The following is a 26867-nucleotide window of genomic DNA, read 5'->3' as shown; positions in this document are numbered from 1 at the left end:
ATCTCATTTGTTTGTAATCTAGAGGCATCTTTCTTTCTCATAACCCATGTTTCGCTTCCATATAGTAAACTGGGCATTGACATCACCTTATAAAATTTTAACAATGTATCTTTTCTAGCTTTTGATTTCAAGATTCTTCTTATTGTTCCATTTATGTAATTGAATTTTTCTATTTTTTTTCTTTTTGATCATAGTCTCCTTTATAAAATAAGGTAACGCCCAAAAATTTAAATTTATTTAACTGTTCTATGATACTCTTTCCTATTACTATTTTAGGTCTTACTGGAGATTTTAAACTACAGAGTGATTTATATTGAACTGACAAATTTCTTTCATTAATTGTTTCAAAACGAATTGTGCTAGCGACAACTTATTATACCTAAAATGTAGAGGAATTTTGGGAGATTATTTACCTCTATAGCAAATGTTGAAAATGTCCTCCATCCTGCATAAGGCACAATTCAACACGTCGTTCCATGTTACTGGCCACACGTTCGAGGACTCTGTTGTCAATAGCTTGAATCTCCTGTGTGATGTTGTGCTTCAGATCGTCCAATGTCTGGGGACGTGTGGCGTAAACCCTGTCTTTTAAGTAACCTCATAGAAAGAAGTCCGGCGTTGTCAAATCCGGAGATCTCGGTGGCCACAGCTACTCAAAGGGCATACCAGAGAGTATTTGGTGTTCGCAATCCTCCCAAAAGAAACACAATACTGGGACTGGTAAACAAATTGGAAACAACTGGATCTCTGGTGAGTGAAAAGGGCAAGCATCGTTCATCTAGGCTTCCCACGGTTGTTGTTGGCGTAAGAGCACGGCTGGAGCAGTCACCCAAAAAATCATTAAGACGTTTGTCGCAGGAGACAGGGTACACCTACTCAATGTGTCAGAGAGCCTAAAGCCATATAGGGTTACGGTTGTTCATCAGCTACAGGAACCAGATAAGGATAAAAGATTGAATTATTGTCGTTGGTTTCAGACGTTCATTGTGCAAAATCCTGCCATATTGTCCTGCCATGGTTCACAGATGAAGCATGGTTCCATTTATCCGGTTATGTGACGACCGAATAATTTCCAGGAACAGGATTTGACAAAGCCGGACTTCTTTCTATGGGGTTACTTAAAAGACAGGGTTTACGCCACACGTCCCCAGACATTGGACGATCTGAAGCACAACATCACACAGGAGATTCAAGCTAACAACAGAGTCCTCCAACGAGTGGCCAGTAACATGGAACGACGTGTTGAGTTGTGCCTTATGCAGGATGGAGGATTTTTTCAACGTTTGCTATAGAGGTAAATAATCTCCCAAAATTCCTCTACATTTTAGGTATAATAAGTTGTCGCTAGCACAATTCGTTTTGAAACAATTAATGAAAGAAATGTGTCAGTTCTATATAAATCACTCTATATAATAACTGAATTTGTTGCAAAAGAACTCGGCGGTATTAGGACAAAATATCAACTATTCAGTCATTTATTCATATGTTCTACCCAAGGGCAAACACATAATCCTCCAATTTTTCCTATTTTTCTTCCTTGTACTCCCCCGCAGTATCAACTACAACAATGAAATTATTTTCAGGATATCATTGAACTGAAGAACATGCAAATAAATAAAGAAAAAAGAGACTGGATCCTCCCACAGTATTCCTAGCCTCATATTTTTTCACAAACAGCGATGAAAATACACAGCTGTGTTGCCAAGGAGACCGGCGCATGTCTTTACATAACACAGCTCAGGAGCAAGGGGATATGTCGTCAACTGTTTCATCACACTGTCTGCGAGTTCTCCGCCTTCCATCATTATTTCCGTTTGATAATACTTTGTCTTCTGGGCGTTGCCATAACTACACTTTCCGGCGCTGGTCTCACACTTCTCTTTATAAAAACAGACACCGGCTCTAGGGTGGAGTTACAATCCCACACATTTTGTTTGAAACAAAGCTGCATTTGTAGAGAAGTCACTACCTCCATAACTTCGAATAATAATAATAATAATAATAATAATAATAATAATAATTATTATTATTATTATTATTATTATTATTATTATTATTATTATTATTATAAACTTTAAATCGTGGCGGCCGTTTGCTGTAACGATGAGAAAACGTATTATCGTGCAAAAAAGAATGTAACGAGGAGTGACTTTTACAATATAACACTAGACAAAAAGATTTGTTTAATAGCCTGTGCCTCATCACCAGAGACCAGAACTTTAGCAGAATGCCTTTTTATATGTGTTAAATCTATCTTAATTTTGAAAGTACATCTGTACGAATTATACCTTTGTGATTGAAACGTCACAGTTTTATGTTGCCCTTTTCTCCTTTTTTAAAAATATGAATGGCTAATTTACAAATTAAATGCTTTTTTTTTGCCTTTATTTACTTATTTATTTATTTATTTATTTATTTATTTATTTATTTATTTTTATTGCTAGTAAGTTTGAAATGAATACAAATTAATAAATACAATGAAAGATAAACTATCCCACTCCTGAATGAGTAAGACTCGTGCTCAGGAGGGGATTCCAATACAGACAAAAATGAAATTAAAATTGAGAGTAAATACAGATTAAATAGTGTTTAATATGTTTAAACCCAAACTATAAATCCAATACAATTTTTTTTATCAATTTGGAGAGGATTCGTGGTTGAAATATTATTGGAATAAAATTTCTTTAATAATCTGGGACCTTGACCTTTCATTATTTATCTATTATTTATTAATTTATTATTAAAAATTGTCTACAGGTAAATTTATTTCTATAACCGCTACAATGAAAGTGACTTCACGAATGTATATTATTGTATTTCAGTCAGTTCATATTCTCTTTGCAACAATTAGTGCTGCCGTGCAAAAAGATATAACAGTAAGCGTTTTAATTATCGCTCGTGTTTATTTGACAAGGCAACAATGAGTGCGGGTCTAACGTTATTTTTAACGGTTATTTTTCTTTCAGTTTTCATTGCGGCGTTGTTGTAGCTATAGTCCCGTCGCTCTAATTTCCGGCAGCTAATCACGTTACAGGTCGGCTACATTTAAACGTGTGCGTCTTGTGATTCGCTGATGAAGACATCATGCATTTCCTAAGGCTCGATAAGTACTTAATATAATCACCCGCCATTTTGGCTCTTTCGTTGGCGTTCGCAGAAAGCACACGAGGACGTTATTTTTCGCTCAATTATTTGCTGAATTACAGTGCGTTTGATTTATTATCATAGGAGCTACGATATGATAATGTTTAACGGTGTGGCAAATACATTCCTCGTCTGTTAGCTCGGCAACAAAAGAACAAAAATGGCGAACGATACTACCTACCTAGACTTTATAGAGCCTTCACTTCCCAAGACGTAAGCAAAGAGGAGGAGTCACGCCGGGAATAACGGCGTCGCGACTTATAGTTAAATATTTCATATCGCAACATATCAGTACAACCAAACACAAAAATGCTCTTTCCAAGGCTACTGGGAAGAAGATTTCTTTGCTTCCAACAGTAATTGCAACATCGAGTCGAAAATCTCAATTTGCATTCGACTTATGTAAAGCTTTTCTTGCTGCCGAAATTCCTTTCTGGAAAGTGCAAGGCTGTGGGTCTAGTTACAGTCATGCCGTTTAGCGCACGACGGTGCTTTCCCCTCTGTTCACCCCCTCCACGAAATGTGACGTAAGCAGGGGACCTGACAGCAGTCGCGGACTATAGTCTGTCAATCACGTCGTGCATCATTGCACCTGGTATAATAACAATCTGTGGCGCTGCTTGAACATGTCCAGTGCTCTGTTTCGCGTCGAGTGGGAGGAAGAATTCTTTTTTGTGCTTCATGAAGATAAACCATGTTTTTTAATATGTTCTAAAACGTTGAATGTACTATTAAAGTACAATATCAACATATATTTCAGGAGTAGCCACAACCAAGAATATGGTACTAATCTGTCAGATACACAACTGAAAAGAAAACTCCATGAACTAAACAAGACTTTCTATAGTAGCAAAACATGTGACCAGCAGGAAATTTCACCCGTCAATATTCTGCGTGCTAGCTATAGAGTTGCGAAGCTGATAGCTGAAAACACCAAGCCCTTTTCAGATGGAGAATTCGCAAAAGGCTTATTTGTAACCGTAGCAGAGGAGATTTGCCTCAATATCATTAATTCATTTAAAATACTTAGCCTAGGAAGAGCGATAGTAGTGTCCAGAATAGCAGAAATGAACTCCGACATAGAAGACCAATTAAGATCTATGATAAAAGGTCTTACGTGGTACGCATTAGCCTTAGACGAGTGCACTGATATTAAGCGTACAGCACAATTAGCTATATTTTTTAGGTAGACAATGAATTAAATGTATTTGAAGAATTCCTGGATCTAGTACCCATAAAGGGACACACGTCAGGTGAAGATATTTTTGAGGCACTGCACATGGTTGCTTGCAAGTATGAACTATCGTGGGAGAAATTGGTATCATTAACAACGGACGGAGCACACTCTATGATAGGTCACTCTCGTGGATTATTTCTGAATGAAATAGGGATATCTAGAAATTCTGTCAAAATGGTACAGTACACTGTATTATTCACAGAGAAGCACTATGTTCAAAATTAGCAAATTCAGCGAACGTTAATGTCAGTAGTGGTAAAAGCTGTTAATTTAATTAAAGCTAATTCACTGCGGCATCGACAATTTCAAGAATATTTACACAACATACTCGTATGTTGTGATTATGACGATTTAACTTACTACTTTCAAGTCCGGTGGCTAAGCAGGGGTAATATGCTTCATCGCTTCTACAATATCCGTGCGGAAGTAGACTCCTTCTTAAAGGGACACAATATTGCCATCCCCGAAATTTCCGATAGCGAGTGGATTTTGGATCTTGCCTTCTTAATGGATTTGTGTGATCATTTAACTCGGTTAAATAGAGCTCTACAAGGGAAAAACCTCTCCATCGTAGATATGGCAGATGCCATTAGGTCCTTTATGGGTAAACTGAAGCTATGGTTGCATCAGCTGCAGAAGGCAGAATTACATCATCTTCAATCATTAGTAAACCAAAAGGTTCATTTATTACGAAATACCAACCTGTTCTGGAAATGCTATTTTCTGAGTTTGAAACCAGGTTTCATGACATCAATGAAATGAATGTGGAAATGTTAATATTTGAAAATCCATTTGCAGTCAAACCAAAGAAGCTTCACTGAACTGTCAGCTAGAGATCATTCACATGCAGAATAATACACGGATACGAAGCAGTGGAAAACTAGGAATAGAATTATGGAGACTAATTGATAAAGATTTGTATCCTAATCTGAAGAATCTCGCCTCTCGTATGTTAGCCATGTTTGGAGGAACCTATGTCTGCGAGCAGTTCTTCTCAGTTATGAATAACAATAAGAACAACAGAAGATCGAGGATAAGTGATTCTAACCTAGTTGCAACATTGCGTGTAAGTGTTAGTAAATTACAGCCCGATATTGACCGGCTCGTAGCTGCAAAGACCTCCATATCACCAGCAGAGAAAACAGAATAATTGTGTTGATATGCCGTAGTATTAATATTGTTGTATTATATTCACGTACTATAAATACACATAAAGTTTGTAAACATTATTACGATTCGTACATGACATTGAGTGTCCGCCACTGAACCCATTCCTTGTAGCATAGCTCGTCAGATCAGAGCAGGTACGGTTCCTGGGAAGTACTGGTGGGGGAAGCCTGGGCATTTCTATTTCCCCTTCATCGACACCAATGGTCTAATACAAGTTTTTTGTAATTTCCTTTTATTCGTATTTTAGTTATTTATTTATAATGCCTTTTGCCTGCCTATTTTAGCTATTTATGGTGCCTTTTTGCCTGCCTATTTTAAAAATTCATAATGCCTAAACTTCCGGTCTCTGCTCATTACACATTGACCAAGACTTGAGATAACTTTGAAATTTTGGTTTTAAGAGTATTCAATAAAATTCCCCGCCATTTGTTTTATATGAGCAAGGGTGATTTAAAAGAATTATCTCTGGTTGGCTCATAGACGTCTTTTTTTTATAATATTAGTGATTTTTTTAATACTGAGTTTGAGAATTTGTAAATTTTTATGTAATTATTATATACAGCAGTGGCAAAAAAAAAAAACCGGACCGACCCTTGTAGCTGATTTCAGAGCCTTGTTCACTCCAGAGCACAACGGAATGGTAACTAAGACTTTCGTGGTTCGAATCCTGCCTGGGAAGGAAACTTTTTTTTGTTCCTTATTCAAATTTATTCCCAATAGTTTTCGATTGCAGCGATATTTTACTACTTAATTAACTTATTATTCGCAGAACATGAATTTTACCAGCAATCGAAAAGTAGTGGGAATAAATTTGAATAAGGAACAAGAAAAAAAAAGTTTCCTTCTCAGGCAGGATTCGAACCACGAAAGTCTTAGTTACCAGTCTATCATGTTCTGGAGTGAACAAGGCTCTGAAGTCAGCTACAAGGGTCGGTCCGATTTTTTTGCCACTACAGTACATATATTTGTAATATTTATTTTGGACTAAATCTAAAACACTTTGCGTGCAATGACTGTAGGTAAGTAGATAGAAATAGAAATCTTCCTCCCCTATCTGCAATTATTTGTATGTCGGAATAAAGGAAGATTAAACATAGTAAGACAGAAAAAACGGATGCATTTGACTCATAGAGATTTGTTTGATTCGCATTCTTTATAAATGCATCCAGAGAGGTTTTGAACGCGAAATGTGACTGGTGTCCACCTTTGCGCTCTTGTTGAAATTTAAATGATTTTAATAACTGCCACGAGATGACATTTTTTTTTCAGCAATTTTAGTTTAAAACGAAGGGGAGGAAAAAAGTAGAGACACATTTTAATGACAGTGACATATGGCAGAAAAGTTTGAAGTTTAGGCATTCAAAAATAAACATAAAACTCATACAAATGTTGTAATGCCACACAAAACACAAATTGAAACACATTTGTCATATGACGGTGAATCAAGGAAAGTTTTATTCTTTTTTCGAGATATATTTTGTAACAGGTAACTTTACCGAATGTTAAATTGAAGCTTTTAACGCGTAGAGTAGGGAGACGAAGCATATTAAAGAAAAAATAAAACGAAATGTTAATAAAAATGAATTGTTCTTCTTAAATTAGCATTCATATAACCGTGAACATTGTAACTTAGGCCTACTCAGTGTAAAGTAAGACTTGTTACTTTATTTCATATATTCTGTGATAGTCGACGTTATCTTTTAATCCACTGGCGGATACTTCATTTTATTTTATTCACCCAAGCGTCCCCATCTACGAGCGACGAGCTCTTTGCCGCAGTAGGAGTTGCCCTCGATGCACCTCGGGAGACGAAATACGTAGCACTGCATGATGTTTACAGGAACAAGCACGGACTGTCGGTAGGGGAAAAGGGAGTACGCGAAAACCTACCACCAAGCGCCGCCGTATAATAATAATAATAATAATAATAATAATAATAATAATAATAATAATAATAATAATAAAGCATAGTTTTCACTATCTAACAACTGATTAGTGTAATATTTACCTAATCGGCGATATATACAATTGAATCAGGAATTTGCAAAGGGACCAAGTCCATATTTTTTGCAAATCGAGTTTATACCCTCTTCTGGCTCTCCATACTCTCTTCTTGGAAATCAGCATTAAAAGGAAACTAAGTTGTATAGGTTGGACATATTTAAATTGTGTATCAACATGTTTGGACTGTTATACATCCAGATCCATACAAAATGGTTTTGTGTTGTTTTCTTAAAATTTACTTTTTCGGACTTGGTCCCTTTTGCAAATTCCTGATTCAATTGGAGGAAGGAACTGGCCACTGTACCCCATTATCTCCTGACATAGTTGCCTCATAAGTGATTCCTTGTTAGTATCATGAAGTTTAGATCTGTCTTCGGACAGTTGCCTAAACAACACAAGTCTTCATTGCTACCACCACCACCACCACCACCACCAATAATAATTTTATTTTTATTTATTCATTTATTTTTTATTTATTATAATATTAATGTGCTGGTCAACAGCCATGGGCCAATGATAGCCTAGCACAAGTGATGCACTAATAATACAGAATAAACAAAATTTTGAATACATTTAATTTACAACAATAATAATAATAATAATAATAATAATAAATAATAATAAAAATAAGAATAAGGGTAATATAAATGTAAAAATAAACAATCTTGAACAAAGAATTTTTGCTCTAATGTATGATATTATATTATACTATGAAAGTAATAGAGATGATAAAATGAAAATGAAGTATAATATCTGAAAGAATATATAGTAGTAGTAGTAGTAGTAGTAGTAATTTATTTATTTATTTTATTTATTTATAATATTAACGTGCAAAACAACAGCACAAGGCCAATTACTGTTTAGCACGATACAAAACAAAACAACAAATGATGATGAGCATGAATGATAGAAAATGGCAGTGAGATGAAATACAAACAAACAATATAATAGTCATCACTAATCTTTGACCAAATGCAAGAAAATAAATAGCAATATCTAACAATAATAACAAATAAGGATATATCATGATAAACTCAAAAGGTGTATACTACACATTAAATGGATCCAAGCTTAATCCATGCAAATTAGCATATTTTATACATCTGCAGATCGGGGAGAGAGATTTTGAATTTCTATTATAAAAAATGTTATGAAATCTTAAACCCTTAGCGGGAATACGAAGACTGATATTGCTTATGAATGATTCACAATCAATATCACCCTTAATGACTTTACAAAAAAATAAATAATCAAGATCTTGACGTCTGGCAAATAAACTGCAGCAGTTAAAATATTTACAGTTAATCTCATATTTATAGTCATCGGAATTTGGTAAAAATCTATAAGAACACAAGGAAATAAATTTTCTTTGAATATTCTCCAATTTAGCCGAGTCAGTGGAAGTAATGGAGTTCCATACAACAGATGCATATTCAAGCTTGGATCTAACCAATGTATAGTATAAAATTAATAGACACATCGGAGTAGAAAAAGAATAAGTTATAGATCTAATTAGACCAAGCATTCTTAATGAATGGGTATAAATATATTGCACATGATCATGGAAATATAATTTAGAATCAAGTATGACACCAAGATCTCTAATACTATTTTTCTTAGCAATTATGACATTACTAAGAGAATAATTAAATTTTAGGGAAGTAGTTTTCCGTGAGAAGGAAATGGCTAAAGTTTTGGATTGATTAATTTTCATTCCATTTTCAACAGACCATCGCAAAATTGAATTAATGTCATTTTGTAGAATTTGACAATCAACCAAACTATTAATTTTACGAAAGATTTTGAGATCATCCGCAAACAAAAGGCAGCTAGAACTTATTATTTTACTTATATCATTTATAAATAATAAAAATAAGAGAGGTCCCAAAGTAGACCCTTGAGGAACACCGCATAAACTATTAAATGGAACCGAGAGAGAATTACCTAGTCGAACACAAGACTGTCTATCTGTTAAATAATTTTCAAACCAATTAACATAGTTAGTGGAGAGACCAAAATTACTTAATTTATTTAATAAAATTTTGTGAGGAACAACATCAAATGCTTTGCTAAAATCAAAATAAATTGAGTCAATTTGACCTTGATTTTCAACTATAGGCATTAAGAGATTAAGATAGGAAACTAAATTAGTAGTAGTAGATTTCCCTCTTGTAAATCCATGTTGGGCCGAATTGATCTTATTTTTAACATAAAATGAAATGTGTTTGTGGATAATTTTTTCAAAAATTTTAGAAAAATTGTTTAGGATAGAAATGGGTCTATAATTAGTAACACTGTTTTTATTACCATTTTTGAAAACTGGAATAATGGATGCTTCCTTCCAAAGTGACGGGTAAATTCCTGTTTTTAAGCTAAGATTGAACAAAAAAGTTAAAACAGGTAAGAAAATATTAGAGCAACCTTTGATTATAAAATTAGGAATGCTATCAGTACCTTTACATTTATTAGGCTTTAGCTTTTTAATAGCTTTATTTACATCATCGAATGTAATATTAGGCAGGGACAAACAGTCAGTAATATTAGAATCATAAGTAATGAAATTAGAGTTACAATTTTGTTGAACAGATTTAAATTGACTAGCAAATGCATTTGCAATTTCTTTTTCATCTGTGATGTGAACGCCATTTATTATTAGTTCTGTGGGATTACTATTAGTTTTTCGAAAAGTTTCTACATATTTCCAAAATTTATTTGGTTCATGCTTTAGGTTATCATCAATTGATTGTAACCATTTAAATTTATCAGATTTAATCATGGCTTTGACTTGTTTTCTAAGATTAGAAAAAATTTGATAATGATGATCAGTTTTATATTTTTTGTAATTTTTATGAGCTTTATTTTTTTTCTTTATAAGCTGACGTAAATCGTTTGAAAACCATTTAGGATAGTGCGATTTTTTAACAAAGGTAACAGGGACACAAAGGGATATAGCATTGTTTATAATTTGAGACAAGGAATTTGCAGCAGTGTTTACATCAGTAGTCTGATATATGCTAGTCCAATCATAATTGTATAGAATAGAATAAAGGTTCAGATAATCACCTTGAGAATAATTTAAATAAGAACTGATTAGAGAGTGCCTCGGTAACGATAATTTTACTTCAATATAAATAGAGATAGATGGATGATAAGTATCCTCTAAAACTAGAGAGTGATCGGCAAGTTTAACTGTACTGTTTTTATCATTAGTAAAAACCAAATCAAGAAGCTTTTTACTCGTAACGGTAGAGTTAATTTGAATTAATCCAAGAAGGCAGGACGAGGAATATAAATCCTTAGCCTTAATTTTAGAGTAATAATGAGTATCATTAAGATTGGAACCAGTTGACCAGTCCATACCAGGAGTATTAAAATCACCAAGGATTACTATTCTAAAATTATGAGTGTCGAGATTTTTTTCAAGAAAATTAAGATAAGATTTTAAGTGAATGTGATCTGTATCAGGAGAGAAATAATGGTTACCTAATAACAGATTAAAACCATCAGTCATTCTAAGTTCAACCCAAACGCATTCACTAATAATTTCTAAGTCAAAACGTCTTTTAGTAAAAGGTAACTGGTTGCTAATCGCTGTTAGGACACCACCACCTCTTTTTTTGTTAGTGTCTTCAAACAGTCTATCTGCACGAAACACAGTATAGTTATTTGGAAATAAATTAGAATTAATAACTGACTCAGATAACCATGTTTCAGTGAGACAGATAATGAGATCATTATTACTCACTATATTCTGAAAAATTTCATCAGCTTTAGTGTTAAGTCCACGAACATTTTGGTAGAAAATCTCAAGATGATTAATAGAACTGAACATTGAAAATGAGAGCGAGCAAGACTAAGACTAAGAGGCATTTCCCTGAGAATCAACAGAGTTCGAATTAGCAGAATGCGCAAAGTGCTGCTCAGGCTTTAATTTACCATAAAATGGTGCAATTAGACAACCAGCAGGCCAAACTTCAGGTTTGTTAATGGAATCGAAATCCCTCACATCAACAGTGATGTGAAAGGAAGAATATGATAGATATTTGGTTTTTAGTTTAGTTACAACAAGAGATCTTAGCTGAAGTTGATTCTTCAGGGAGTCCTCTATACTGTTTGTGTTGACTTTGGAACTAAATCTCGAAACAAATAGAGATTTAGTTTTAATTCTCTCAGGGGCCATTTCAATGCTACTCATGGCCAATGTTCCAACTTTAGGTTCTCTTTTTTTATATTTTTTGCGAGTAACTAATTGAAAACCATCCGATACGTTGGCAGAAGTTGAAGCATTGGCCTGATTTAGTTCAATATTGTTATGTCTATCATTAGCAGGAGGAGTTGTTGACACAGATTTGCTTGTTGCTGACGCATCAGAATTGCAAGTATGCAAGTTGTCAGCAGCTTTGTTCACAGACACTACCTTGCTATATGATTTCTTAATGGGGTCATTAGACTGACCCATAGGAGAAATACTATGAGATGATTTCGGGGGGCAGCACCCCTTTGATAACATTTTTGCCATTTGGACATTTAGGATCGAATTTTCATTAGCAAGTTCAGCGTAAGACTTCCTAGGGCCCTTAGCTTGCACAGATTCATATTGCATTGATTCAGAAGGGACATTACCCTTTTTAATGAGTACATTAGAATTAGTTTTCACAAAAATTTCTGCCACCTGAATTTTCAGAGCCGCATTTTCGTTCTTAAGTTCTATCATCTCCTTTTGAAGACTCTTCACATATTCCAAAATGTCACTCACTGTGTCCAGAATGTTAACACTATTTAAACGAACAGTTTCAAGCTGGACGGAAAGTGAATCTACTGAAGGCAGGCTCGGTAGGTTGAGATCCCTTGTGGGTGAAACGACTTTCTTTGTAGGTGAGATCACCTTCTTCTCACCTGGAGCAGTAGGACGCACTGGTGTGTTGTCCCCCTGTGTTGATTTCATTACACTCACACACTTTTTACACTTAAAAGTAGAACTGCCACTCTGCATGTAGATATCATACTCGGCCTCACCAATATTTAGGCAATCGAGATGATAACGAAGACCACAAGGCCCTGCACACTTCAGAAACTTTTGCCTTCCAAAGAAAGGCAAGTTACACACAAGACAGACGTCTTTACTAGGCGCCATATCCAAATTACAACTACGATGCACCTGCTGTACGCTGCAAGTTACGGGAGCTACACGCACACACAACCGAACAGCATGACGGCTCACGACCGAATGTGTGTAATTATAATAATAATAATAATAATAATAATAATAATAATAATAATAATAATAATAATAATAATAATAATAATAAATAACAATAATAAAAATAAGAATAAGGGTAATATAAATGTAAAAATTAACAATCTTGAACAAAGAATTTTTGCTCTAATGTATGATATTATATTATACTATGAAAGTAATAGAGATGATAAAATGAAAATTAAGTATAATATCTGAAAGAATATATAGTAGTAGTAGTAATAATAATAATAATAATAATAATAATAATAATAAATAACAATAATAAAAATAAGAATAAGGGTAATATAAATGTAAAAATAAACAATCTTGAACAAAGAATTTTTGCTCTAATGTATGATATTATATTATACTATGAAAGTAATAGAGATGATAAAATGAAAATTAAGTATAATATCTGAAAGAATATATAGTAGTAATAATAATAATAATAATAATAATAATAATAATAATAATAATAATAATAAATAAACAATAATAAAAATAAGAATAAGGGTAATATAAATGCAAAAATAAACAATCTTGAACAAAGAATTTTTGCTCTAATGTATGATATTATATTATACTATGAAAGTAATAGAGATGATAAAATGAAAATTAAGTATAATATCTGAAAGAATATATAGTAGTAGTAGTAATAATAATAATAATAATAATAATAATAATAATAAATAACAATAATAAAAATAAGAATAAGGGTAATATAAATGTAAAAATAAACAATCTTGAACAAAGAATTTTTGCTCTAATGTATGATATTATATTATACTATGAAAGTAATAGAGATGATAAAATGAAAATTAAGTATAATATCTGAAAGAATATATAGTAGTAGTAATAATAATAATAATAATAATAATAATAATTAAAGTAAGTAAATTAAATTGTAATGTTAATCACAGGATCCTTAAAAATAAAAATAAAAGGATAAAATGAATGTAAAAATAAACAATCTTGAAAAAAAGAATTTTTTCTCTAATCTGTGATATATTATACTAACAGAATAATAGAGATGATACAATGAAAATTAAGTATATTATCTTAAATAATAATAATAATAACAATAATAATAGCTACTGTCGTAGGTCAATCACCAGAGACGCTTGTCTTTTGAACCGGTGTTACGCTCGGGCGTGGGTTCGATTCCCGCTTGGGCTCATTTTTTGGTTGAGGTTTTTCCGAGGTTTTCCCCAATCGTAAGGCGAATGCCAGGTAATCTATGGCGAATCCTCTGCCTCATCTCACCAAATACCATCTCGCTGTTACCAATTCTATCGACGCTAAATAACTTAGTATTTGATACAGTGTTGTTAAATAATCAACTACAGTAAATAATAATAATAATAATAATAATAATAATAATAATAATAATAATAAAGATTATGAAGACCTTTTAGGCCTTTCAATGTTTCGGAGTCTTATTAGAACATATGGCAGAATTTGTTTCGGCCATCTGGCAGGGTTCATCTCCTCTATAGGTTCTTTCCACTGAAGCCTATACTGGTTAATAATGTACCATTGGATAATGGGCTTAATTTCCAGCTGTCCTGAATGTCTCCATTTCTCCGGTGTTCGAGTAACGAAGGCAAAGCTTCGAGTTAAATCCCCCATGTTTCACTATCAGTATAATAGAGACGTCCGCGTGTTATTATCCAAATAGTTTGCTCTGATGCCTTGCTTTTTGTCTTACAGTACTCGGAAATCTGTTCAGTCTATTCCAGGAAGAGCAAAGCTGATTTTGTAAATTCTGTAAGCCTAAAGCGTCGATAAACGTAACAGCTGAATGCCTTCAAATTTATAAGAACACGGAAAATGGGAAAGAAAACATTGAGGGTTTTGATACTGCGAAATATCGAAAGATGAAACAAACTTAAGCCTTCAATACATTTTTGCCTTACAAATCGGATATATGAATATGTTAAAATCCACAGACTCCAAGCTCCCACTGAGTTCATTTACGCATAGAGTGCAATATCTTGGAATCTCAGAACATACATAAGATCTCGTCATTTTCTATGTCTGAAAAGATTCGTCTCTTCTCCCATTGAGGGGCTTGTGAAATGAAATACAACAACCACCACCCACCTCCTCCTCCTCCTCCCGCTCCTCGCCCTCATTCCTCTTCCGATCCGTCCCTCCTTACGATAGGCATGGATCCGTAACTTCGCCTTCTTTTATTTTTTTATATACTTTCTTTTCTCTTTCTTCAAACAGCTTTTCAGTTCTTTCTCAGTTATGAGCGAAGCTGTCTTTTCGATTGCGACTGAATTCGACAAAAGAGATGAACAACACAGCTCCCTTATTTCTCTTCCCCCCGTCCAGCTTTCAGAAAGAACATGACAGGATGGGTTTCAAGCGCTACAAGAAATGCAGACGAGTGGGAAGCATAGGCAGATCGCAAAGGAAAGTGGACAGCATGATCGACCAAGTATATTACTTGGATTCGGGACAATACCCAGTAACGAGCTAGCTGTTCACAGTCTACAAAACTCACTGCATTTTTTAAATAAAAATTCATCTATACAGTATTAGACCACTGGCAAATCCTTAGTTGAATGTCTACGTTTATTACAAGTTTCGACTAGTGAACCATGAAACTACAAACACGTTAAAAGTACCAAGTGAAGATTGTTAAAGATAGACGTAATATCATGTATCTCTTCAATAATTAAAAATTTACTGGAGATTTAAGTAATGAAACAGAAGAAATTTCAATGCTGTACATTTTTCATTTATTTCTATCTTTATTTAGGCTTCCTACAGACGTGGACAAATTATTAACAAAATGGACGATTTTTATGATAATTCTGTTTACAAAATTTGACTTTTCAATTTAGACTACATTTGACAATTTTGGATATTTCCATCATTACAGTAGACAGAAATATGCAAAAATGTTAACTGTAGTTTAAATTGAAGAGTCAAGTTATGTAAAAATATATAATAAAAGTCTTCAATGTTGCTAATAATTTGTAAATTAGCAAAATTGTCAACTGCATTGAAGAGTCAAATTTTGTAAAAATATGAAACAAAAATCTTCAGTTTTGCTAATAATTTCGAAATATCCAAAATGTCAACTGTAGTACAAATTGAAGAATCGAATTTTGTAAAAATATACAACCAAAACCTTCAGTTTTGCTAATAATTTGTAAATATGCAAAAATATCAACTGTAGTCCAAATTGAGGAGTTAAATTTTGAAAAATATTCAATACAAATCTTCAATTTTGCTAATAATTTGGAAATACACAAAAATGTCAACTGTAGTCTAAATTGAAGAATCATATTTTGTAAAAATATATAATAAAAATCTTAAATTTTGCTAATAATTTGTCCACGTCTGTATTTATGTATTTATTTATTGCTCCAAACACTAATGGCGAAGTGCATCAACATCGGTTAAAAACGCAGTAATCATAGATTACGAAACGACGGTTAAACAGTAACCGTGGTTAAAATGTAATTTCTGTGCACCATTCATAATCACCGATTACTTAAACATAGTTAGCTGACACTTCATTTAACCAGAGCAAAGTCTATGATGGTACACTGTTTCTACAAAATGACTAAAGGAAAGCATTCATACCACAGCAAAGATAATAGTCAACATCTAAAAACGACTGCGCTCACTCCGTTCTACATCGAACATGTCCTACATTTTCGCGTTGCATTTGTTTGCCTTTGGGCGCTGTTATATTTGCGAGTTGCATTTCTTTGTTTTTCATTGCTGTTAGGTTAAAATCGTACAAAATAGAAAATTGAATGCAAAAGTGATTATATCCTAATGTGAGGTTAAGTATCGATAGACTTACTTAATAGATTTAAATATATTATATAATAAAGAAGGAATATCCATAAAGGAAAAGGATGCAGAAGATTAGTAGAAATGTGTGTACGACCCAAGATCCCATTTATACCAGGTTACTGTTCATTATCCTAAGATCCATCCATAACCTCTCTTTGTTCAGCCAGTGACAGAGAAAGAGATATTCAAGTATTCCCTCTTAAAATACAGAAAATAACAGTTGCATAGAATCTTAACATAAGGAGCTGATCAACAGAAGAAATATGACTGTTTTTGAGTTATTGCAAGTGAGCCATTTGTAGATTTTGATAAACAAAATCCCTCCTGAAATTTTCTGTCACCTAATTCCTCGTAAAGATTCTCTCTTTCCACTAAAGAAACTTCACGCCCACGCTCTATCCAAGTAATTCAAGTACAGTACAATAATAATCATCTTCGAAGTAAACATCTGTGGCTCTGGCCGCCATTTTGCTTTACTTGCTCTACTAATCACTGGTTATCTCCTTTAACGGCTCGAAAATGGCCGGTTATAGATTACTGTGGTTAACCTCCTATTTAAGTCGTAACCGAGGTCGATCCACTGTAAAAATGCTTAACCAGAGGTTAGATGACAATTTTAACTGGTGGTTACACTAACCGACGTTGATGCACGTGGGCATAAAGGTCGACAATTGAGGGAGATCTTGCGGAACAGAAGTTTTGAATCATGGTGTAAATTACCTCATAAGGGCAAAGGTGTTATCCTGTATTCTGAGTGCCCCAAGCCAAATTCCTGGATGTCATCAAAAGCAAATTTATCGATTTCAGAATACATTAATGCAATTAAAATGTCCAGCAATCTATCTGCGGTTAGATCTGTGCCCGGAAGAAGTTTCAACACAACCGGTTGTCGCCATCCCGGCTGCAACGAGACGGAAACTCTTGGTCACGTGTTGGGGTTCTGTCGAAAAACGGAGCTGCTGCGCAACAATCGACACCATAAGGCCAGGACCGGTATTGCTGATGTCCTCAAGCGTCGTGGATGGGAAGTATACGAGGAGATCCACTGCGTTTCATCCTTAGATTCGAACAGAAGAGCAGATATTGTAGCCATCCACAGGATTCAATCTAAGGGATTAGTCCTTGATCCTACAATCCGGTTCGAGAGGGATGCCCTGCAGGCACAACACGTTGATGAGGAGAAGAAATCCATTTATGAATCCTGCATCCCTTATCTAAGTGAGAAATATAACATTCCCACTAGTCAGTGGAGTGTTTCTTGTCTTTTGTTTGGTGCACGTGGCACACTTCCTAAATTCACATGTGATATTTTAAAAGCACTCGGACTCCGATTTTTTGAAATTAAAAAAATTTCGTTGAATATTCTTAAGGATTCAATCCAAATATTACATTACCATTTATATAATGGCCATTGATGATTCTGTTGGGTTTGCATTTCTCTGAATTTTTTACTAAACAATTCCTGTCTTTCTAAATTATTCTGTAGTGCTTTTATTCTGGATCTTTATGGTCACCCTCATTGAGGGCAGATTATTTTCTTTAAATACACTCAGGGGCAAAAAAAACCGGACACTTCTATATTTGCTTGTATTTTGTTGCCAATTATTTCAAAATGAAACAAAATGCATTTAAACAAAATAATGTTCCATTTAGCACCTTATACGACAACATTTGAAAAAAATAAAAATCTCTGATGAGAAAATTTACAAAAAATTACAAAGGGCGTATAACTATGGCATCGTTTGGTCTAACTGTTTTTTCATTTTATGGTGCCTTAAACATTAAAAACTCTTTTTAGTAACGGGTATTACCCCATCTGGCTTGAATAACTGCATCCATACGTCTTGGCATGATCTCAATTTGGTTAGCAATGTCTTCTTGAAGAATAAGTTCCCATTCTTCGCCAATTCCTCGCCTCAACTCTTGTAACGATTCTGGTCTCGGTCGTCTATTCTTAACACGACGTCCCAGCATGTTCCACACGTGTTCAATTGGGTTCATGTCTGGACTCCTTGCTGGCCATGGAAGAACATGGATTCCCACTTCTTGGAGATAATCTCCGACCGCATGGGCAATATGCGGCCGTGCATTATCATGCATTTAAAACAAAATTATCGCTTACAAATTGGCCAAATGGCACAACATGATCAGCCAAACATTCATTTATATACCTATTAGCTGTTAGTCTTCCATTTTCAACAAAAACCAACTCTGTACGAGCATCCGTACACACTCCTGCCCAAACCATCACTCCACCATCTCCATACGGCACATTTTCGGAAATGCAACACTGTGAAAATCGTTCTCCCCTCCTTCTCCAAAGTCTTTCACGTCCATCAGGTGAACACAGATTGAAACGGGACTCATCGGTGAACAGAACACAGCTCCACTGTCCATTTCTCCAATCCCTGTGATCATTTGCAAAACGCAGTCGTTCAACTCGATGCATCCTGAGAAGTCTGGGACCAGTTGCAGGTCTACTTGGTATCAGTCCACTTTCTTTCAACCTCCTTCTAACTGTTTTGGCCGAAATTGGGCGTCCATGCATGTTAACAAATTGCTGGGCTACACTAGTAGCTGGCAGGTTGCGCTCCCTAAGAACTCTCAACACCATATATCTGTCTTCTTTTGGATTTGTAGCTCTTGGACGGCCCGAACCTGGTCTTCTGGGATATTCTAGGGTCTCTCTATACCGTTTTATGGCATCATGGGTTATCATGGGTTGTGCTTCTAGCCGTATTCATAACATTTGCAATGTAACGTACACCGCGTCCATTATCGTAAAGGACTACAGCTCGAGCCACATTTTCAGGTCGCATCTTGTTTTAAGACAAATGTTACAACCCCACTTAAACTCACAAAATGTAAAAATAAAGAAATAACGAATGATAACGATAATGAAGCACAAAATGGTTGAGACAAAATTGTTATAGCTGAGACTCCGGAAGCAAAATTGGAATATTTGGTTGTAATGGCTTGTTTATAAAACAAAAAACAATCAACAATGTATACACGTCTCCATAACAACAGATGGCTACCATAATATTGTATGAGAAGATAATATTTTGCAAAATACCAGCAAATATTAAAGTGTCCGGTTTTTTTTGTCCCTGAGTGTATTTATATGATTTATTTATTTATTTCCTTATTTATTTATATACTCATTTATGCATTTATTTATTTCTTTATTTACTTATTTATTTACTTTCTTACTCATTTATTTATTTACTTACTTTAAGAAACGAAGCTGTGTTGGAAAGTGTGGATGAAGAAAAAATGATGCTGAAACTGATCAGAAAGAGGAAAAGGAATTAGCTGGGATCACATGAGGAAACAAAAAAATAGGAAAGACTGGAGAATGCAGGGTTTGGACGATCTTTAATTTAAATATATTAATACAGTATATTGTAATAATAAGTGTTGAAAGGCACTTCATTGCACATTCGAATGTGATTGGTTGCAACCTGAGATTTTACCGAGGGTTGCACATCATGTGAGGATCGCAATGAAGTGCAAAGACATATGTTACATACAATTTTTTATACAACCATATCGTAATGTAAGTAACTTTTTATTTATTATAATTTATTTTAATTTGGAAAGTTAAGAACAACGAGAACTAGAAATATCTAATCGATTAGTAGTTGTTCATATGTTTGTATAGTTACGAGTTAGTTTGTTGTTAATTATTGATTTTATTAAAACATTTAGAAGGTCGATGATATGAAGATTAATTAAAAGTTTTAATGGAATTTGACGAGATTGATGAAGATTTTAGAAATGAAGATTTTGAAGAAACTCCACCAGAGGGATTGAAGCGGCGACTAGTAGGATATAAAGGAATGGTTTGCTGCCCGAGAAATCATCTATAGACAGTTATACAGGGACATCATTTTATTTTTACTTCAATTTTTATTGTACCTGAGTTTTTTAATGTACTTCACTCCCACCCCTTCTACTAATGAAGTTCAACCGTCATCACACAGATCCAAGACCGCATATACAGTCATAGTAGCCTTACGGTCATAGTGAACAGTACGTTATAAAAATATATTCGCGTTTTCCAGTGACGAAAGAGCTTTCAATATTGCATCATTTTCCACTTGCCTACGTCGCATCCCGGTTCCCGCCACCTGCTTCTATTCGCCTCTCTGTAAATGCTAGTGGCTGGGCTCTCTTAGCTCTTTTCTGAGAACATTAATTTCTGTTTGGAATTGGACGTCTACGTAACATTATACCCATACAATTGTTTAAAATAACTTACATAAAAGGGCCTCGTTAAGTAATTAACTGTCACGTGATTTCCTCCCTTTCTACGATGCTGTGACGTAACCACTTGGACGGACAGTAGATAGCATGTCTGAGTAATTTTATCTTTTCGGATCGGTCGAAAGTGAAGATTAAATTTACACTACGTAAGGTCTCTTTTATAGAGTAGGTACAGAATTATTTCAACATGAGTGACTGATACGAAATACGAACCTGGTAATTGGAATTACGTACAATTGTCTATAGTGTGATAATATGCACATTAGAACTGAAGACTGTATCGAAATGAACGGCCACCATTTTCAAAAATGTGTTTAAATATCCATATTATGATTATTTTTCAATTTGACTTCATTCTCTATAGTGTACGCTAATGTGCTGTAGACAGTTTAATACAGGCCTACACTGCATAATGAATACGTCCGAATGGAAAGCTCAGTTCGTGAATTAAAACACTCATTGTTAATACTGTAGTGTATTTTGATTAAAGAAAAACCTAATGAAAATTTTCAAACTCAAAATCGCGATATTTCCTAGTTTACGTAAATGGATTAACTACTTTTGTGCGATATCGTGCGTATTTGCTTGCTTTCCGTACAAAACCAATCCGCGGAAAGTCTAAAATTCCACAATCAGTATTCCCAACCTAACACACATAACAATTTCCCTCTTCTTACCGCTTAAGTGACATATTGATTTTACTGCTTTAGGCTTTTAACATATTATTTTTAGAGACGTTCAATATAGTAATAATTATAAATTGGAAACTTACCACTGCAATTTTATCTAAATTGCACTGTTAATTATTGTTTTTAAATATTTGCAAAAATTAAGTAAACTCTACAACTCCACTAAAGTTACTGCATTCGTGATGCAAGTAACATTAAGGAAGCCGTGAAAAAATCAACAAGATTCCAGACGCATCATAGACTGGGGGTGGGGGGGAAGACAGACGTATATCACGGCCTGCTGGAGTATAGTAAACACAGAAAACATTTTAAAGCAACAATGTTGAAGATATATATTTTTGTTTTGCAAATTTGCAGTCATTAAACAGAAATAAAGATGGAGATTTCATTGCAACTAATTAGAAATTCCTCTTTCAGGTATGTAATAAACGATCTTCGCACAAAATAATGGACGATTCACGAGCGGTATGTTTTCTTTCAATTCTCGGAAATTAAAAAAGCTCAACTACGTTTCGCTTTTTCAAACTTTTCCTCGAACATGAAAACTTCAACATATCTCTCTTGTAACGCATATTACTATTCTTCCCTCCTATACCTAGTAAAGTGATTTGTTTGTATTTTACGCCAGTATCATCGAAGTCCAGTCGTGGAAGGGAGTAGCAAAAGGCTGTTTCTGGTTCTTAATCGTTGATCCGAAGGTATAGCCAGGTTAATATTAGAAATGTTAGTAAAAATAAAATGATGTGCCTGTATAAGTTTATGCAAAAACTTTACGAAATTAGATAACAGTCTATTGAATGTAATCCTTCAATAAGAAAAGCAAAAGGGCGAGGAAAATGTAGTTGGGGACACAGTTGCCGACTAAAATTAGTTATATGTAAAGCCACGGAAGGAATACTTTCACATTACACTGTGTTTCAGTGTGCCTTGATTCTACCGACCATCAGTCTCTGAAGGCCTTCCCGTTATGGTGATGAGCTTTCCCCCCGACTGTACCAACATTGCGAGCCGGGGATTCCCTTGGGTCCAGTCAGTGTTATGGACATTGTCCAGGGAATTAGAACTGTCCCCATCTAGTATCCCTCCCAACCCACTGCACCCTTCTCTACCAAGCTGTTAACTCTCTCAACTAACTCACCCCCTCTACGCATTTCCCGAGTCTAATATAGCCATTGTAACAATGAAGGGATTTTTTTTCCAGTATGTGAGCGTGTAATTGCTTTGTGGCATTCAGAGCTCAGTTATACTATGCAGCGGCCCCTGCAGAGTAGACATTCCCGTAATACACACTACCGTGTACTTCAGGGTTGACCAAAAACGTTGAGATATTAACGTTGTTATTTGTTTTCGATTTGTCAGTGAGACAGTTCGTTGAATATTTAATCCCTTATAAGATGTTACTGGATTCAAACTCAAAACATAAAGGACAGTAACTTCACTTCAAACGTCATTATTCGTCAATACACATTTTAAGAACTGCTTCAAACAACGTTAATAGGCCTAGTTACATTGATCGGTTTATTGGTTGGTTGCTATTCCTTTAATGATTGGTTAATTATCGTCAGTTTCTCGGTTGGTTATAGTCGGGTTGTTATAGGTAAATTGTAGTTTGTTGATTGTAGTCGGTTGGATTTTGTTTCTGACGGTTGTTTGTGACCGATTAGTTGTTTGATTGTTGCAATTCGTCGGCCTAACGTGGCCGGTCGATCAGTCGTCCCATAAAAGTTTCTAAGATTTTGTCATTTTTCCGGTTAGAATTCCGTATGAAACATTTTGCATTGCTTTTATAAAGTGATATCCTGAAAGTATGTTTATATGAAATTTTATTTACTCTTTCTGTGTGTAGTACTCAGTAGCGAACGCAGAATTTTGTCAAGGGGGGGGGGTATTAAAATTATTTATAATTTTCATTATCAGTATTTTAAATTCTTTGTATTATTATTATTATTATTATTATTATTATTATTATTATTATTATGTTAGGAGAAAATCCACAAACGATTAGAGAAAACACAGAAATTCTATTTGAAGCAAGTAAAGCAATAGGCTTGGAAGTAAATTCCGAAAAGACAAAGTATATGATTATGTCTCGTGACCAGAACATTGTACGAAATGGAACTATAAAAATTGGAGATTTTTCCTTCGAAGAGGTTGAAAAATTCAAATATCTTGGTACAACAGTAACAAATATAAACGACACTAGGGAGGAAATTAAACACAGAATAAATATGGGAAATGCGTGTTATTATTCGATTGAGAAGCTTTTGTCTTCTAGTCTGCTGTCAAAAAATCTGAAAGTTAGAATTTATAAAACAGTTATATTACCGGTTGTTCTATATGGTTGTGAAACTTGGACCCTCACTTTGAGAGAGGAACAGAGATTAAGGGTTTATGAGAATAAGGTTCTTAGGAAATTATTTGGGGCTAAGAGGGATGAAGTTACAGGAGAATGGAGAAAGTTACACAACACAGAACTGCACGCATTGTATTCTTCACCTGACATAATTAGGAACATTAAATCCAGACGTTTGAGATGGGTAGGACATGTGGCACGTATGGGCGAATCCAGAAATACATATAGAATGGTAGTTGGGAGACCGGAGGGAATAAGATCTTTGGCGAGACGAGACGTAGATAGGAGGATAATATTAAAATGGATTTAAGGGAGGTGGGATATGATGGTAGGGATTGGATTAATCTTGTTCAGGATAGGGATCAATGGCGGGCTTATGTGAGGGCGGCAATGAGCCTCCGGGTTCCTTAAAAGCCAGTAAGTAAGTATTATTATTATTATTATTACTATTATTATTATGTTATGGTATATTTATTTTTATTATACTGTACTACGTTTTAACAGAACATAACCATGAATATACTTAGGTAAAATCTTTGAAACGTAATTTCTTTCACAGTCATTCAATTTTTTTTTAATTCAAACGTCTGTTTAATTTAATATGATAAAATTACTTGTGTCAACATTACACTTATATATATATAGTCAATAGTTATTTATATATGATAGGTAAGACACTTTACTTTAAATAACAAGAAAATCCACGGAAACAGTCAAATATATTGAAATAAATTTAATTATTAAACACAATAATGGAAAATGGAAATCACAAAAGATTAAGAATGAAACTGGCAAGGCGGAGGGATAGGAGGACTATGCCTTATATCAATGTAGATTTTGTTACTCTGACAGTGAAAAATTACAGAAGGGAGAACGATTATGGATAAAAATACTCAAATCTAAATTACATTTTTTTTTAGTTCAAAGGGGGGAGTTGAAATCCGGTAGTCCCCCCCTTGCGCACGACACTGGTAGTTCCATCTCCTAATGTTTATTTATTCATTTTTGGAGCACTCTATATAATTTAAAATCCAGCACAATTGAGTTCGATTCCCGATTAAACAATTAGAGAATTATACCGCATGGTTGTTGAAAAGGGACATTCCATACAGTCATTTATTTAAATTGTGTTAGGCTTAATTCCGTTTCGTTTCGTGGATGAATTGTTAGGAAAGATATTTTACTACATTAAAAATGTTCAGTATTGTATTGCTTGAATGACTACATTGTATCGCGCAGCATAAATTCACATACAAATAGTGTAACTTGCAATGCAGCAACAGTCGCCATTAGATGTAAATTTGAAATGCGTTGCGAAAAAGTTATTGGGAACCCAACCACCGCTACAACGCTGTTTATTTACTATGTGAGCTCACCTTTGGCATATGATAATTAACCTCTGTCTGTTATTCTAACAACTGTGCATTGTCGGAAGCATGGAAAGCAAAAAAAAAAAAATAGTTTTTTAAATCAAATACTAGCGTACAGTTTATTATGCGCAGACAACGAGAACAGCTAATTTCAAATGCTCTCGCTTTGTTCTTTGTCAGAATACACTTTTTTTTCATTATATGATAGAACCTTAATTAAATATGTAAATATGGGTTTTATAAAATAGTTCGCTTTGCATTATACGTACCGGATATGATTCAATAGTAACTAATCGCCTGTTAACGTTAGGCAAAGCGATGTCATTGGGAATTTTATGATTGCGTGCTAGACGGGATGACGTGAACTGGATTGTCTGGTGGAGACATATGCGTCACCACAAAAATATTGCTCATGAAAATGTAGAACATTGGTTTATTTTTTCCTCTATTTATATCATGCAAAGTCTCTGAAATGATTAACATACGTAAGTCGTGTAAATGAAATTATTGCGAAATAAAAGAATGTAAACCACCTATGTGGCACAGTCGGTTAAGGCGTTTGCCTATCGGTCTGAAGTTGAGCTCGGGCGCGGGTTCGATCCCCGCTTGGACTGATTACCTGGTTGGGGTTTTGCGAGGTTTTCCCCAACCGTAAGGCGAATGCCAGGTAATCTATGGCGAATTCTCGGCCTCGTCTCGCCAAATACCATCTCCCTATCACCAATCACATCGACGCTATATAACCTAGTAGTTGATATAGCGTCGTTAAATAACCAACTTAAAAACAATAGAAGCTAAAATATTCTGTACCTTTACAGAGCAGTGCTAGCCTACATGTTACGTTTCAGAATGCTTGTAAGGATTTAATGATGGTTTCCATTATTATTATTATTATTATTATTATTATTATTATTATTATTATTATTATTACTATTATTCATATTTTTCTGCTCAAGGATAGATATTTCACTGCAAGCCCAGCATTCTACAATCTTTCCCATTTTCCGTCTTCCTCTTAGTCTCCGCATATGATCCATATATATCTTTCTGTCATCTGATACTTTCGTCTCCTCCAAACTCTTCTTCCGTTCACCATTCCTTCCAGTGCATCGTTCAGTAGGCAGTTTCTTCTCAGCCAATGATCCAACCAATTCCTTTTTTCCTTCCTAATCTTTCTTCACCTATTCTTCTCAACACAGCTTCGTTTCTTATTCTATCTGTCCATTTCACACGTTCCATTCTTCTACATATCCACATTTCAAATGCTTGTAGTCGCTTCTGTTCACTTCGTCAATGTTTCTGCCCCACACACTACACTAAGCACTTCATTAGTCTCTTCCTTAGTTCTTTTTCCAGTGGCCCGCTGAAGATGCTCCTTTTCCCTATTAAAAGCTTCCTTTGCCATTGCTGTCCTCCTATGAGTTCCTGGCAACATCTCATGTTACTGCTTATAGTACACCCCAAGCCGTCAATTTGCTCTACTGCCTCATTTAGAATTCGCACGTTTACCTTCTTTATTTTTCTTCCGATTCCCATGGTATTATTATTATTATTATTATTATTATTATTA

This window comes from Periplaneta americana, chromosome 3 (assembly GCF_040183065.1).
Source record: "Periplaneta americana isolate PAMFEO1 chromosome 3, P.americana_PAMFEO1_priV1, whole genome shotgun sequence".
NCBI lineage: Eukaryota > Metazoa > Arthropoda > Insecta > Blattodea > Blattidae > Periplaneta > Periplaneta americana.
Note: the sequence above shows the minus strand (reverse complement) of the source record.